Consider the following 16,607-nt stretch of genomic DNA (forward strand, 5'->3'; position numbering starts at 1 on the left):
TTAGTAAGCTACTTTGTCAAGAAATTTGTCTTTTTTCTTTTTAGATTAAAGAGTTTATGATTTTGAAAAGATCATAGAAGAATTCATTCAATACAGAAAAGTGCAAAGCATATGGTAAAATATCACTACAAATCCAACCACCTAGAAATTACTACCAATACCCTGCTATGAATACCAGCCCAGGCATATCTGAGTGACACTATGTGTAGATGAAGGGATATACAAATAGAAGGATGGTTGGATGGATGGCAGATTGATGGATGAATGGATGGGTAGAAGAAGAAACTTTTTTTGAAAATCTAGAACATATTAATATGCAATTATAGTGAAACTTAATTTTTATTTTATTTAAAATTAATGCAAGAGAAACCAAATTAAAAATGAAGACATTTCCAAAATTTAAGTGAATTTTCTTTCAGCACAAGATATATCGTCTTGAATACTCTTCTATGGCTAAGAAAAAAAAAATAAGCAAAACTGTGAAGACAGAGTCATTTTTAACTATATGTTTTAAATTGTTTATTACGGTTTAACTTCATGTTATAAAATATTAAGAAATTAACATGCTTACTATTTCTCCAAGTCATGAATTTATTATTTTTTAATATTATCAAGGTTTCAAATATTTATTTTTCCTTTTATTTGGTGGATTCCATGCTTGCCACCAGTTCCTTTACCTACTTTCTCTGTTTCTGCAAGCTTATTTGGGTGTATCCATTTGATGCTATATTTCACCCTTAGGTAGTATAAATGCCAATGTAACTTACTATATGATGCAGTAAGAAAACACAAAAACTTATTTCTTGCTTGCACAAAATATTCAGTATTATCCAGGCTCCAGCCTAATATAGGCTCCACCTCAACACTCGCTTTCACTATCATTGTGGTGGGGGGTGGGGAAAGGGTGGTTGTGAATAGCACAGTGGTTCAAATTCCACTCCGATTCTATAAGCCATATGGCCTACTCTAACTTAAAGGGAGAAAGGGAAACACATGCTCCAAAGGAGGATAGAAATACAATTGTGAGGAACCACAGTGATTGCACTCTCTATCCCTCTGGTCACCCAATATTTGTAACACTCCCTTTCCTGCATTCAAAATACAGGAAATGAAAGGACCACCTGTGGGGCGAGAGCCCACTGCCACCTTCGGGCAGAGCTGCCCTCCGAAGAGGAAACCCTCGAAGTGGTGAGAGTCTGAGTAGCTTCCTCAGTGTCACTCAGCTCACAGATGGAGAATCTTGGCTGCCAGGTCTGTGGGACTTCAGAGGACATGCTCAGAAAGGGATGTGGCCTCCCCTGACCAGGGAAGCAGCCACTGTTTAAAACTAAAGCCAGTCTTCTAAAGACAATGCATATTAATTGTAGAACAATGGAAAAATACTGCACATAAAAGGTATTGGTGGTAAAGTGCATCTCCTGGGGAGTACCGCAGGTTCTTTTTGATTGCCATGGAAAGAGGAAATGGAAACTAGAAGTAATTTTAAAAAGCATCATTTGATTTGATCACAGAGCTATTTTGGACTATTAAACTGTGCATTAAAGAGCCATCTTGCAATGTGACAACAACACTGGAGAGGTGCGGTGAGGCAGGAAAGTGACCACAGTTACCATTCCAGAATATGACAGATACCTAGCCTCTAGCAAAATAATGGCAGCCACTTACTTTGACTCAAACTTGAATGACACAGCAAATTCAATAGAGAGCCAACCACATGGGCCTATATTATCAGGCATGGAGATGCTATTCATGTCAGGGGCATCATTCTGAAGATAGTGGACAGTCACAAAGTAAAGCACATGGCCTGCTATAGATTTCCACGGGTTCCCTGCAGTCGGAGGATGTTCACTGGCTGCATTTGGATATGAGTGCTTCCAATGTGAGGGAGAAGTATGAACTTGAACACTCACCACAGGAGAGGAAATATGGATTGAGAATCCATTATTTGCCAAAAGGATTTCGAAACCACTTTACTGAAGACAAGCCAACTCTGAATTTCTTCTGTCAGCAGGTGAAGAGTGATTGTATGTTAGAAATGGTTATTCCTAACAAGTGGACCAGGAAATTGCTTTGAAGTTGTGCTGTCTAAGAATATGGTGATCATACTTGGAGATGTGGGGCAATGCATCAGAAAAGAAGTCTAACTGTGAAATATTAGAAAAAGATGTTGGTTTATAGCAGTTTTTCTTAAGAGTTTACTGGATTCTGTTAAGGCCCAGACACTAAGAAAACCAAACATTTGCCAACCTTAATAAAGAGAGTTTCTGAAATTCTTTGAGATTCTCTCTCCAAAGTACAGATTTGATAAAGAATTTTTCAAATATGCTGTTGGTTCAAGCTGGATTATTTCCATGGAGCTGGCAACTGGCCCAGAATAGGGGTTCAGTTGCCTGACTGACAAAGGCTGCAGTCCTACACTTCCGGCAGACGTTAACCCAGTGCAGACCATTCAGTACTCAGACAGCAAGGACAAAGACAGGAAAGGAAGGCTGCAACTGAAAAGAGCAGGAGCGCCCAAGCCTCTGACAGTGACAGCACCATCCTCAACCGTTGCAGGGAACATGGCTGACTTAATAGATTGCCATATGGTGAATGGAGTCACACAGTCTTTTATCATTAGACACCAGAAAGAAGGGGAACAGGCTTTACCATCAATACCAAAGCCGGCCAACAGCAAAAAGCAATGCATGTGGACACATGCAGTCTCCAGGTCAGAAACAGACTACTATGCTGGGATTATAGATGAAGAAGATATTTGTATCATGCCCTCAACCAGGAACTATGAAATTTAAAGAGAAAGAGGAGAACTTGGACAGTGGATCAGAGAGGGCCAATTTGAAGATGTACATCAAGGAGTTTACATGAATCCAGCTTTAGCCGCTGCAATTAAAACATATAAAAACTGTTCTTCTGACAGTGTGAGAGAGAAATTCCTTCAAGAATCCTTAATAATGCTTCAGTTTTACCATCCTCATATTGTGAAGCTGATTGGCATCATCATAGAGGACCCTGTCTGGGGTAATCACAGAGCTGTGCGCACTAGGAGAACTGAGGTCATTTTTGCAAGTAAGAAAATACAATTGGTGATGTATGGATGTTTGGTGTGTATGTGTGTGGGATATTGGTGCATCGTGTGAAGACTTTTCAAGGAGTGAAGAACGTTGACGTGATCAGATGTCCTGAAAATGGAGAGATTGCCATTGCCTCCAAATTGCCTCCCAACCCTCTACAGTCTTATAACAAAATGCTGGGCCTTCTACCCTGGCAAGTGGCCCATGTCTATTGAATTCAAAAAGCATGGCTCAGCACAATCCTGGAGAAAGAGAAGGTGTGGCAAGAAGAACGGATGAGAATGGAATTGAGAAGACAGGTCACAGTGTTCTGGGACTCAGGAGGGTCTGATGAAGCACTTCCCAATACCTGGTTATCCTTGTCCAAGGTCCTACAAAGGGTTTTATCCCTGCCCTTAGCACATGGTACAGACTGATCATTACCAGATTCTCTGGCTACCCTGGTTCACATGGAATCACAGCCATGGCTGGTAGTATCTCTTTTGGAGAAACAGATACATGAAATCACAGGCTTCAGGAGATATCAATGTGGCAGCCCAGCATGGAGGATTCTGCCACACTGGATTTGCAAGGAGTTGGGCAATTATTGCTAACGCATCTGATGGAAGAGAGGCAGATAGGACAGCAGCAGGAAATGGAAGAAGATCTGTGCTGGCTGGAAAAAGAGGAGTGATTTCTGAAGCCTGACATGAGGCTCTCTCGAGGCAGTCTAGACCAGGAGGACAGAGGTGGTCAGGTCCTACTGGAAACCAACATATAATCAGCCTGTGGGGAAACCAGACCCTGTAGCTCCACCAAAGAAACCACCACACCCTGGAGCCCCTGGTCACCTGGGCAGCCTCACCAGCCTCAGCAGCCCTGGAGACACTTACAGTGAGGACACCGAGCTTCAGCCCCAGGAAATCTGCCCTCCTCCTACTGCCAATCTCGACCCGTCCAATGACAAGGTGTATGAGAACATCACAGGCCTGGTGAAAGCTGGCATTGAAATATCCAGTGAAATCCAGCCAGCTCTACCAAAGGAGTATATTCTGATGGTAAAGGAGGTCGGCTTGGCCCTGAGGACATTACTGGCCGTTGTGGGTGAGAACATTCCCATCCTGTCAGCCAGCGCTCACCAAGAGACTGAGCTGACCCAGAAGCTACTGAACTCTGACCTGGGTGAGCTCATCAACAAGATGAAACTGGCCCAGCAGTATGTCAAGATCAGCCTCCAGCAGGAGTACAAAAACAGATATTTATGTCATTCCACACCCTGGCTGTGGCTGCAAAAGGCTTACTCGACCTCACTGACCAAGCAAGACTGAAGTTGCTTGGGCAGAAGAGGCCACACTAAGCCTGTCATGAGGAGCAGGCCTTCCCACAGCAGAAAGAAGCTCCCTGTTGGAAGATGGTCTCTAGCCTTCCACCATCAGTGAAGAATTAGCCCTGTGTCCTCGGTTGCCAACATTTACATCTCCAACTTTTTTGACAGACAGTGTGTTGAAAATATGCTTTCTCATATAAGTTTAACCACATTTTTATTTGGGTTGAGTTTGTTTGTTTCTTTGTTTGTTGGGTTTTTGTTTTGTTTTATCACGATGTTCAGACAAGTCTGGGATCCAAAATGTGGTATTTTCTGAGAATGAAAATTGTAATTGAGAAGATTTCAAGAATCATGAAGAAATGTTTATGTTCTTATCAGATATGTTTTAGTGGAAATGGCCAAGGAGTTACAGGTTAATTCTGAACTGCCTGAACTGCATATTGTTAGAAAACAGCGTAAAGTGAAAAATTCCAGGAAACCCAAGGGGTTGATATTCTTTTGCCTGCCATAAAATTATTATCCAGACTGGAATTTTTGTTGTTGTTAGAACATCCTTCAGTTGCAAATGCAAATACCACTTTGCAAAGAAATAATATAAAGCTCTATTTTGAAGACGAATCACTTCAGAAAATAACAACTTTTTCCATCTTTCCAGCCTTTTACTTTCATGTGGATACGTGAAGCATTTGGTTGGAAAGTAGCTAGCTGTATGTAGAACACAGTTAAAAAACTCTCATCTTTTTTTCACCAGAATAATTGTCAGTTTTCTGTAGCAATGTTATATTACTCTTGGAAGCAGAAACGTTTTGTACCAAATCACCTCCAGACTACGTTGAGAAGCCATACCAAAACAGTCCTGGTTTTCCATTTTTATATAATTTATAAAGAAAGATTAAAGCCATGTTGATGATTTAACAGCCACTGGAGCTATCTCTTCATTGTGCCTATCTTCCCAGGAAAGAATTCAGCAAAACAGAGGGATTTGGGTTCCTTTTCATGTCTGGTTATACCATCCATTTCTGTTAAATAATAATTCTGAACAATATGCCCTCACTTTAGTTTGTTGGGGGATATTAATTATTCTTGAAGAATATAATAAATTGTACAGTTACTTTGACCTATTAAAAAGGTGCTACCAATAAAAAAATACACTTAATGGAGAGCGCTCCGAAGTCCCATCCAATTACAATATCAAGTTCAAGGTTTGGATCTCTGGATGATACATGATAGTCTCTCCATTAGGAGATGATGCATGGCTATCCATGTTACATCCAGATGTGGCTCCTCTCAAGTTGAAAATCAGTGAATCTCAAAGATTCATAGAAAGGGTATACTTGACACCTCCCCCGCCCCCCATGTAGTTGGTATAAAATGGAGGATTAGGGACAAAATAATCTCAACAAACACTCCTATTTTTGAAAATTGAGAAATAGAAGATACAAAGCAGATTCAGGTCTAAAACAATTCTGAAATACTACTGAGTAGACATTTTGAGGTCCACTTATCCTGAAGGGAGAGAATGTTCCTTGATTGGGCCAATTCTGTTCCCTGGAAATAGATCCTTTGTCCATTATTCTCTGTACACCTTGGCTCATTCTGATAAGTTCTTCCTTTTCTATTGTAAACTGGCTTTTAGAGGCTTTCACCTAGAAATGACACATATCACTTTCACTCATATTCCCTCGACTGAAATGAGTTTTATAACCACACCTAAATTCAAGGAGGTAGGAGAGTGCAATTCTACCATATGCCCCCACAAAACAAATCTGGAATATTTGTGAACATCACTAATGACCATCTTGGGTAATTTTATTAAGAAAGGGTCATGATGGGGCACTTAAATGTTTGGAAATATCTGTGTCTTGACTTAAGACACAAAACATATCTGATGAGATCTAAAATAGGGACAGCTTATTTTTTTCATAATGCTTAGATATTGCTACACTGTCTTTTGGTTTGCATTTTAATTGTCTCTGTATTCTAAATATTTTGTTGGCTAGATTACTTCCTTAAAGAGATTTACTTTTTTAAAAAGAGCTCATAGATACTATGTATCTCCTGAGAGGTTCATGTTTGAAATTGACTGCCTGTTGCCTTCAGGCTTAAATTAAAACTTAAGAGCTGTCTGGAGATATAGCTCTACATCAATTTTGAGGTGATGACTAACAATTGTTCCAAATAGCTAATGACATTGAAAGAACAACATTAGAAGACTGTTGACAAAGGAGTCTAAAAGACAGTAGATGGATGGAATATTGGAATGGCTGCAGAGTGTGAGAATACTTGTGTCTCATGAAATGTTCACCAAAGAGCTTCTACTTCACAGGATACTCACTAATATGATGGGAAAATGACCTCACCTCTGGATGTCAATCTGTCTCCTTCCCCAGCTATGCTAGTGCTTGCTCAGTGGGCTAATATACAAAGTGACCATGGTGGCATAGATGGAAATATTGCATGAGTATAAAATTTTTACTTCTTCTCAAAGGCATTTCTGACTATTGCCAAAGAACAGACACCAACAGCAAGCCCCAGTTTCCTGAGGAGCAACAGCCAATCCCTTAGGGGTTATTTTATTTCATTGGACCTCTTCACCATGGAAATGTCAGTACTTTTTATTCACCAAACAGAAAAATAGGACATGTAGTTGATTCTCATGTCTGAATGTTTCTGGAAGCAGTAGCATCCATAGAGTTGCTGAATACATTTTTATGTTCTTGGTATCCTATGCAACATAGTTTATGAAATAAAAACTCATTTTTCATCTGAAGAAGTGAAGCAGTAACCTACTGATATGAGATTCATTGGTATTACCATCTAATCCTTCAACAATAGATGACCTGAGAAAATGTTGACTGGTCTATTGAATACTCAGTCATGGTACAGTCTGGATGGTACCATTTTGAGGGCTTGGTCCTTCAAGATGTGGTATATGAGACCACCTACAGAATAGGAGAAAATATTCGGAACACACATATCCAATAAGAGTTTAATATCCAGAATATATAAGGAAATCCTACAACTAGACAATAAAAATACAAAAAATCCAATTCAAAAAGGGGGAGGGGAACTTGAGTAGACATATCTTCAAAGAAGATAAATAAATATCCAATAACATGAAAAGATGCTGAACATCATTAGCTTTTAAGGAAATGTAAATCAAAACCACAGTGAGGTACCATTTTGCACCCATTAGAATGGCTACTTTTTAAAAAATAGAAAATTACAAATGTTGGAAAGGATGTGGAGAAATAGAAACACTCATTCATGGGTAATGGGAATGTGAAATGGTGGCATGGCTGTGGAAGATAGTTGGGTGGTTCCTCAAAAAGTTAAGTATAGAATTACAATATGACCCAGCAATTCAATTCTAGGTATATAGCCAACAGTATTGAAAGCAGAAACTCAAACAAATATTTGCACACCAATTTAAATAGAGGCATTATTCACAACTGCCAAAATGTGGAAGCATCCCAAGTGTCCATCAACAAATGAATGAAAAAATAAAAAAAATACACACACACACACACACACATACAATGCAATATTATTCAGCCATAAAAAGGAATGAAGTTCTGCATGTGACAAAATGGATGAAACTTGAAGACATCATGTTGAGTGAAAAAAGCAGGACATAACAGGACAAATATTGTATGATCTCTCTGATATGAAGGAATAGAATAAGCAAATGCACAGAGTGAGAATCTTGAGTATAGATTACTAGGGGTTGGGGTGAGGGTAGGGAATGAGTTAATGCTTAAATTGTTAAGAGTGTCTATTTGGAATGATGGATATGTTTGGTAATGGATGGTTGTGATATTAACATATCATTGTGGATGTCATTGACAGCACTGAATTATATATTTGAATATGGTTAAAAGGGAAAATTTTAGGTTGTATACATGTTACTAGAATAAAAATTAAAAAAAATAGGATTATACAACATAAATAGTGAACCCTATTGTATATTATGAGCTATAGAAAATAGAGCAATTATAAAAATGTTCTTCCTATGCATTATAACAAATGCACCACACTAATGCAAGTGTTTATAACAGGGTTTTATATGGGAAATTCATATTTTGTGCATGATTGTTCTATAAGTGCATAGCTTCTCAAATAAATAAATAATAAAAATAAATAAATAAATAATAAATAAATGATAAATAAAATTTTTAAAAAGCACAAGAACAACTAGGTGAAGGATGATCAGGGGCAAAACTAGATTGGCATATCATGTCAAATTATATGAGTGGCAAAGGGCTGCATTTGCCTAAGAGTATGTTCACAGATTTGTGCCCAATGAGAGAGGACACTGTTTTCCTGGGTCACATAAAGGCAGCCTACGTGATTGCAATTGCCTTAGTCATTTTCTTCATGTAAAAAACTTTCCTGAGGATTCCTGAAAGGTAGTGGCAGAGCTTTACAAACGCAATATAAAAACAGAGAAACTAGATGGCAAAACCCAAAATCATAAAGATAAGGGGTTCAACTCAACAAGACATACCAATCCCAAATGTGTATGCATCAAAGAAGAGAGCTTCAAATTACATGAAGCAAACAATATAAGATGGAAAGCAAAATTATAGTTGCAGATTTCAACACTTCTATCTCAGTAATTGATAGAGTAAGTACACCAATATTGACGATAATCTGGGTCAACACTTAACCACAACAAATATAAGAACTGAAATCATACAAAGTACATTCTCTGACTATGTTAGAAAAATCTAGAAGTCAATAACAGGAAAATCAACAAATATTTGGGAATTTACAAAAACTCTTCTAAATAACCAATGTGCCAAAGAGGAAGTTATAAAGAAAATTAGAAAATACTTGGAATGGACTTAAAGTGAAAACAAAACTAGTCAAATTTGTGGAATATAGTGAAAGAAATGGTTAGAGAAAACATGTATTATAAAATGCCTATATTGGTCTCAAATAGATGTTCTCCATTTTGAAAGACTGTCCCAGCACAGATCTAATCTGCAAATTCTCTTTCTTTTTTTCTTTTTTTCTTTTATCCCTCTCTATTTCATCTTTACTTTTTTGTTTTCATCTTTCAAAAATATTAGCTGAACACAAGTAAAGGAACAGACTTCATAAAACACACATAAAAGAATTTAGACTCTACAAAAAGAGTTTAGAAGTCAATAAACAAACAGCTACAGCAACAAAAAAACCCCAGAGTTATGACATTGTAGCATTCAATATCTAGTTTTCAACACACACACACAAAAATTGAAGTATGGAAACAAATCATAAAGTATGGACCATTCACAGAAGAAATTAACATTATATGTACCTGAGGAAGCACAGATATTGGGCTTACTAGATAAATACTTTAAACCAGTGGTATTAAATATGCAAAGAGAAGTAAAGGAAACCATGGACCAAGAGTTAAAAGAAACCAAGGGAGTGATGTATGAACAAATAGACAATATCAACAAAGAAAAAAATTATAAAAAGTAAACAAACATTAATTCTGGAGCTTAAAAGCACAATAACTGAAATGAAAAACATCACTAGAGGTTTTCAATGGTAGATTTGAACAAGTAGAAGAAAGAATTGGTGAACCAGAAGATAGGTAAATTGAAATTATCCAATCTGAGGAGCAGGAAGAAAAAAAGAATGAAGAAAAGTTAGCAGAGCCGAAGAGACTTGGGGCACACCATCAAGGATACCAACATATGCATAATGGGACTTCCAGAGGGAGAGGAGAAGAGAAAGGAACAGAAAGAATATCTGAAGAAACCATGGCTAAAATTTTCTCAAATTTGATTAAAAAGACATTAATCTAAAAATTCAGGAATCTCAACAAACACAAAGAGGGATAAATGCAGAAATATCCACACAGAGATTTATTATACTCAACTTGTTGAAAGCCAGAGACAAAGAACTTACAGGTAACAACAGAGAAGGAACTTGTTATATACATGGGATCCACAGTAATATGAACAGCAGATTCCTCATCAGAAAGGTGTAAGTTGACATTTTAAAAAGCTGAAAGGAAAAAATGCCAACTAAGAATTCCTTATCCATCAAAACTATTTTTCAATAATGAAGCACAATTAAGGCATTCCTAGACAGCGTTAATCACTTGTAGGATCTGCTCTACAAGAAATGCTACAGAGAGTCCTTCAAGCTGCTATGAAAGGACACTAGCCAGTAACCTGAAGCCATAGGAAGAAGTAAAGAACTCCAGTAAAGTTAACTACATAGGTAAATATAAACACCAGTATTAATATATTTTTGGTTTTTGCTCTTTATTTCCTATATGGATTTAAAAGAAAAACCCATAAAACAGTAATAAAATATCTGTCTTAAAGGGTACATGATTTATAAAGATGTAATTTGTAGAAATAACATGATGAGGGAAGAGGAGCTATACAGGAGTAAAATTTTGTATGCTAATGTAGCTAAGTTGATGCTGATTCAAATTAGATCATAATAAACTTAGGATGCTAATGTAACTCCCATGGTAACTACTAAGAAAATATCTTCAAAAATATAAACAAAAGAAAATGAGAAGGTAATCAAACTATCAATTAAGTGCCAAAAGAGGGAGTAACAGAGAAAAAAAAATGAGGAGAAAAAAAGACCTACGACATACAGAAAACTAATAGTCTTTCCTTATTAGTGAATAGTATAAATGTAAATGGGTCAAACTCACTGATAAAATGGCAGAGATGGGAAAAATGGATATTAAAAAGTGATGCAGAGAAGAACCTAAGATGGGGGCTAGGTGAGACAGGGCAAAAAAAAAAAAAAAAACACCTCTATGAAAAATACTAGATAAAAGCCAGAAAGTGACCCAGAACACCAATTCCAGCAATGCACCAGCCGGACAAGGTCTGCGAAATCCACAGGGACCATGCATTTGGTGAAAGCAGGAGTCTGTATTCTGAAATGAGTGAGTGAGCTGGCTGAAAGTCCAGTGGCCATGCTGCAGTGTGGGGAAACCATGGGTTGGCATTTGGAGATGGACAAGTTATTTTTTTTAAAAAAAAACCCAGGAGCAGCTGTGGATATGGAGGTGAGAACCATGCAGTGAAGCACGGCAGGAACAGACTGTGCCAACATCTTGGTGTCTGTCATGGAGGATAGACCTTCCCATACCCACTGCTGATTGTCTTGGAGCCAAGGAGGCAGAGAGGAAACAAAAGGAGAAAGAAATGTTGCCCCTTGCAGCCATTTTCCTGGCAGGCTGCAGACTCTCCTGCCCAGGGCCAGAGCCATAGCCCAGAGTCGTGCCAAGGGTCCCAGTGTGATGGGCAATGTTTCCCACAGCACAATATTGGCCGTGGACAGTGGTCTTTACTGCACCCACAGCTAATTGTCCCAGACCTGAGAAGGAGGAGCTATGCAAAAAGGGAGAAATTAACATGCCCCACTCAGCCATCTTTACAGCAGGCTGGGAAGGCTCCTGCACAGCCCAGTGGCCCAGGGCTTCCCTGGAGGGCTGGTGTGCACTTGTGATGTGGCACAGCCTTCCCTCAGCAGAGGTCCTGGAAGAGCATGGCTGAGAAGGGGGATGCACTTGGAAATCCCAGGTACCCTATGCCAATACCAAGGACAGTGGCAGAGACAACCTGTGGCAAGAATGAAATGAAGGCTTAGACTCTTACAACAGCCTTAAATCTCCAGGAACACCTGGGAGGTTTGATTATTAAAGTTGCCCTGCCTCCCTAACCACCCAGACACATGCCCCACATCCAGGGCGGACAGCACCAACAACACACTTAAACTTAGTGTACCAATTGAACCCCACAAAAATCAGATCCCCACACACCACAAAGACAAAGTTGGGGAGAACTGACCTGAGGGGAATAGGTGACTCGCAGATGCCATCTGCTGGTTAGTTAGAGAAAGTGTACACCACCAAGCTGTAGATGTGACAAATTAGAGATTGGTATTTTTTATATCCTGAAAGAACCCTATCAAGTAAAGCAAATGCCAAGAGGCCAAAAACAACAGAAAATTTTAAAGAATATGATCAAACCAGATGATATGGAGAGCCCAAACCCAAACACCCAAATCAAAAGATCAGAAGAGACACAGTACTTGGTGCAATTAATCGAAGAACTAAAGACAAACAATGAGAGCATAGCACAGGATATAAAGGACATGAAGAAGAGCATGGCACAGGATATAAAGGATATAAAGAAGACCCTAGAAGAGCATAAAGAAGAAATTGCAAGACTAAATAAAAAAAATGGATGATCTTATGGAAATAAAAGAAACTGTTGGCCAAATTAAAAAGATTCTGGATACTCATAGTACAAGATTAGAGGAAGTTGAACAATGACTCAGCATCCTCGAGGACCACAGAATGGAAAATGAAAGAACAAAAGAAAGAATGGGGAAAAATATGAAAAATCAAAATGGATCTCAGGGATATGATAGATAAAATAAAATGTCCAAATATAAGACTCATTGGTGTCCCAGAAGGGGAAGAGAAGGATAAAGATCTAGAAAGAGTACTCAAAGAAATTGTTGGGAAAACCACCCAAACCTTCTACACAATATAAATACACAAAGCATAAATGCCCAGTGAACTCCAAATAGAATAAATCCAAATAAACCCACTCCAAGATATATTCCGATCAGACTGTCAAATACTGACAAGAAGGAGCAAGTTCTGAAAGCAGCAGGAGAAAAGCAATTCAATACATACAAAGGAAACAACATAAGACTAAGTAGTGACTACTCAGCAGCCACCATGGAGGCGAGAAGGCAGTGGCATGACATATTTAAAATTCTGAGACAGAAAAATTTCCAACCAAGAATACTTTATCCAGCAAAGCTCTCCTTCAAATTTGAGGGAGAGCTTAAATTTTTCACAGGCAAACAAATGCTGAGAGATTCTGCCAGTAAAACTCCTGCCCTACTTCAGATACTAAAGGGAGCCCTACAGACAGAGAAACAAAGAAAGGAGAGAGAGATGTAGAGAAATTTAACAGACATATATAGAACATTACATCCCAAATCACCATGACACACATTCTTCTCTAGTGATTACGGATCTTTCTCCAGAATAGACCATATGCTGGGACATAAAACAAGCCTCAATAAATTAAAAAAAAAATTGAATTTATTCAAAGCACATTCTCTGACCACAATGGAATACAAATAGAAGTCAATAACCACCAGAGACTTAGAAAATTCACAAACACCTGGAGGGTAAAAATGAGGGGGAAATGAAAACATTCCCAGATAATCAAAAGCTGAGGGACTTCATCACCAGTAGATCAGTCTTATAAGAAATACTAAAGGGAACTGTGCAGGATGAAAGAAAGGGACATTAAACAATTGACTGAAACCACATGAAGAAATAAAGATTTCCAGTAAAGATCACATGTTAAATATAAATACCAATACTACTGTATTTTTTATATGTAACACCACTATTTACTTCCTACAGGATCTAAAATACATAAGCTGTAATGATAAACCAGTGGTTTTGGACTCAATGTAAAATGTGTAATTTTTGACAAGAAATAAATGAAGGTGGGGGAATGGAGGAGTATAGGAACATAGTTTATGTGTCTTACTGAAGTTAAGTTGGTATCAAAGAAAAATAAGATTGTTATAGATTTAAGATGTTAAATTTAAGCCCCACAGTAAACACAAAGAAAGTATCAGAGAATATGACCATATAGAAGAAAAGTAAAGTATGTGTTATGAGAAGTGGGGGAAGGGGCAATAGGGAGTTAAGAAATGAGTGTAGGGTTTCTGTTTGGGGTGAAGGGAAATTTCTAGTAATGGATGGTGGGAAGGTGGTGACATTGCAACATTCTAAATGTGATTAATGTCACTAATGGAATGCTAGGGAGGGGTTGGAATGGGAAGATTTAGGTTGTATATATTTTTCTGCAATTAAAAAAAAAAAAAAGACAGTCTAAATAGATAATGACAATTAAATGCCAAGGATTATCCTGGATGGGATCTAGGGATGGAGGAGAGGAGGCTTAAAGGGACACGTTTGGGACATAAGGAAAAAAAAAGGAAATATAGAATGTAAGCTTTGTATCAATGTTGAATTTCTTCAACTTCTTAGCTGTGCTTAATGGGATTGCATAAAAGAATGTTCTTGTTCATGGGAAATGTATATGTGAATTATATTGTTTGTTCAAGGATGTGTGCAGCTTGCTCTCATATGTTCAGAAGACAGAGCAATAGATGGTGGATGATAGGGAGGGAAAGAAAGAAACGGTGGTGTGACAAGATGTTAAAATGGGTGGACCAGGGTATCAGGTGAGTGGGGTCAGGGTATGCTGGAGTTCTGTGTATGGGGTTTGTACTGTTTTTGCAACTGTTCCTGTAAGTTTGAATTTATTTCAAAATAATTTTTTTTAAAGTGATGCAATTATATGCTGTTTACAAGTGACTTACTTTATTTCCAGAGACACAAAAGATTGAAAATTAAAGGAATAGATATAATCAGAGACTGAAAACAGATTGTTGGTTGCCAGGGGCTGAAAGGAGGTGGTAACTGGGAGTAACTTTTTAATGGGTACAGGGTTTCCTGATGAGGTGATGAAAACTTTTTGGAACTAGAGAGGAGTGGAGGTTGTACAACTTTGTGAATGTACTGAATGGCACTATATTGTTAATTTTTAAATGGCTAATTTTATGTTATATGAATTTCACCTCAATAAAAAAATAGTTTTAAGTGATATTGCATTCATGACCCAGAGGAGATTACCCTGAGAAATGTAAGGTTGATTCAGCATTCCAAAATCAATCAGTGTTACAGAGATTAGCATGGCTCCTGCACAAGGTATGACATGCAAATTCGTGAAGCATTTCATATTTTTTAAAAAATCAATCAATGTAATTCATCAAATCAACAGAATATAGAAGAAAAATATAGAAGAAAAACATATGAACATCTGAATAAATGCATAAAAAAAGCATTTTGAAATATTTAACAACAATCATGTCAAAGACTTTTTAGAAAAGTAGGAATAAAAGGGTCCTTCCTTAATCTGATAAAGGCCATATACAAAAAAAGAAAAGAGTAGAAAAGAACAATAGTTAACATCATTCTTAATGTTGAAAGACTAAATACTTTCTCCTAAGATTGGGACCAAGACAAGATGTCTGCTTTCAGTACTGTTATTCTACATCATACTGGATTAATGGATTAATGTAAGGGAAAGAAATCAAGGAACCCAAATTGGAAAAGCAAAAATCAAGTTTCCACTTTTTACAGATGATACAATTGTTCATTCATAACATATGATGGTTCAAGATTGCTGGATTAAATGTCAATATACTTTATTTGGATTACAATCCACTAACAATGAAGAATTGGAAATTTAATCTTAATAAAATAGTGCCATTTACAATAGTATCAGGTAATATGAAATGTTTAGGTACAGATGAACAAAATATTTCAAGTTTTCCATGCTGAAAACCACAAAATGTTAATGTAAGAAATCAAGAAGACCTAAAATAAATGAAGGGCTATACTATATTTATAGACTGAAAGATGCAAAATTGTTAACATGTCAGTTCTCAGCAAATTGATTTCAAGTATCCAAATATAATCTAATAAAATTATAGGCCCTTAAAGAAAATGGAGGAAAGTATTTGGTCACCTATCAGAAAAGATCAAGTGACTTAGAAGAGAAAGAAAATGAGATTATCATCAGACTTTTTTAACATGAAAGATTTATACCAGAAAAAAAAAGGAGCAGGCTATATTTTAGTAGGGGAAATAGAATCTGAGCCAAGAATTTGTATCCTGAAAAACTAAATTAAAAGTATAAAGAGGTCTGGGCAAGATGGTGGCATAGGGAGGTGTGGAATTTAGATAGTCCATTTGAGCAGCTAGTTGACAGCAAGGAATATCTAGTAAATAGTCTGAAACAACAGTTTGGGGGACATCTGTGACCAGACACAAATCATATACAAGTCTGGAGTGGGTGAAAGGGCCGAGACCAAAATGTAGAGCTGTAAGCAAAGCCCCCCAAATGGCAGAGAGTCACACCAAGAAAAATGAAGATATGGACCAGTGAAAGGAACAAACTAACACTTCAAACGAGATACAGGAGTTCAAACAATTAAAGATGTTCAAACAAACATACTAAATCAATTCAAAAATCAAATCAATGTGTTGAGGGAAGAAATGGCAAAAGTTATGAAGAATATAAAGAAAACATGGGACAAACATAAGGAAGAACTTGAAAGTTTGAAAAAACAATTGGCAGAGCTTGTGGGAA

At 37.5% G+C, this 16,607-nt stretch overlaps 2 pseudogenes; both read left to right on the forward strand.

Moving 5' to 3' along the window:
• Positions 1 to 3,091: 3,091 nt before the first annotated feature.
• LOC119507066 lies at positions 3,092 to 4,407 on the forward strand (annotated as a pseudogene).
• Positions 4,408 to 15,099: 10,692 nt separating this feature from the next.
• LOC119507536 lies at positions 15,100 to 15,197 on the forward strand (annotated as a pseudogene).
• Positions 15,198 to 16,607: the final 1,410 nt, after the last annotated feature.

This window comes from Choloepus didactylus, chromosome 12 (assembly GCF_015220235.1).
Source record: "Choloepus didactylus isolate mChoDid1 chromosome 12, mChoDid1.pri, whole genome shotgun sequence".
Lineage (NCBI taxonomy): Eukaryota > Metazoa > Chordata > Mammalia > Pilosa > Megalonychidae > Choloepus > Choloepus didactylus.